This window comes from Camellia sinensis, chromosome 15 (assembly GCF_055761805.1).
Source record: "Camellia sinensis isolate YWXY chromosome 15, ASM5576180v1, whole genome shotgun sequence".
Taxonomy (NCBI): domain Eukaryota; kingdom Viridiplantae; phylum Streptophyta; class Magnoliopsida; order Ericales; family Theaceae; genus Camellia; species Camellia sinensis.
Genome location: NC_138975.1, coordinates 8,909,555 through 8,911,068, shown reverse-complemented (window position 1 = coordinate 8,911,068; position 1,514 = coordinate 8,909,555).

Sequence of the window (1,514 nt, the reverse complement as noted above, 5' to 3'; positions counted from 1 at the left end):
TTTTCCGGTATTGATTACTCCATTGCGAGATATAGAGAGACATGGAGCTGAGCTATTCACCCGAAATATATTTAGAATGTTCCGTGATGAAATCTTAGAAGAGGGGAAGTTGAATGTGAAGGATGTGTTCCCTTTGCCGGATGGTCAGAAATGCTACTATATTCATAAGTACAGAGTGAAGGACAGATCATGGATAGTAACACACAGTCCAATGGATGCTGCAATGAGATGTTCTTGCATGAAGTTTGAGTCGTTGGGGCTACCTTGCTGCCACATGATATGTGTTATGAAAGCTGAAAATTTAACGCAAATTCCCCCAACTTGTGTGCTGCATAGATGGACAAGGGCTGCAAGCAAGGATGGCCAGCAATGGCCTCAACCCTCAATTGATAGCACTACAACACAGACGGCCCGGTATGGGATATTGTGTTCTTCCTACAACGAAATGTGTTTCTATGCCTCGCAATCAACGGAAGGTTTCAAGGATGCTAGGGATGCATGTCTTCCAATGACGACCCGGATGAAGGAGTTATAAGAGAGGAATTTGAACGGTGGGAATGGAGACAAAGGGAAACATTCATTCTGTCGACAATTTGGAGTAGAAGATCCTGATGTTGTGAAGACAAAAGGGAACCCAGGACGGGCCTCGTCCAACTGTCGAAGACCAAGAAAATGTGGGAATTGCAAATGCATTGGGCACACAAAGCGAACGTGTCCTAAGGTTCGGTTTAGCCGAACAGTGGGTAATAACTCAGATGCAGATACACCCCACATAACTGACCGTGAGTACAATGCGGAGTCATTGCCCGTTCGCTGCAAAACTGGGTTGGTGGATCCAAGTACACCGCACATTAAGCAACGACGACTATTTTTTGATGTTTCTCCTGATTCCAAGCAGCCTGTGGGCCAATACGGTAGTGTTGAAGCAGCAGTGTGGAAAAATGATTCGAACACAATTGATGAGGTGAATCAGGTAATTGTATAATTTGTATGATTTACTTATTCCCTTAGCTATTGAAAACACATGGAAATAATGTATGTAGTTTTCATTTTGCACGGATTGCTGTACGTAACGTGTAAATAATTGGTTATGTACAATGCCAGGAAATGGCACAACGTTACTTATGTACAAGGCCACGAGTTGTAAATTTCCCATATTGTTTAGAGTGATGTTGTCATTTGTGTTTGCAGTGACTTGTCATTTTCAAAACTAACTGAAGGTGAGGTGAGATATATATGGGTTGTCTGTGTGTTGTTTTGGGTGGGAAATTGGCTTATGTCTGTATTCCAAGATTCCTATTGCGGGTTGCTTGTTTCTGTTCCATATTTGGTTGGATCTAACTGAAGGGTTTTTTTGCGGTGTGGTTTATCAACTAACGATGTGTTTCGCTTCGTATTGATTTGTTATGACTTGTGTCTGTAAATTAGTATTATATTTCGAGTAAAATACGAATTTTGTCCAAGTGGGTTTGCAAAATTACATACCAGCACATGCATTTTGTATATAATCCAAG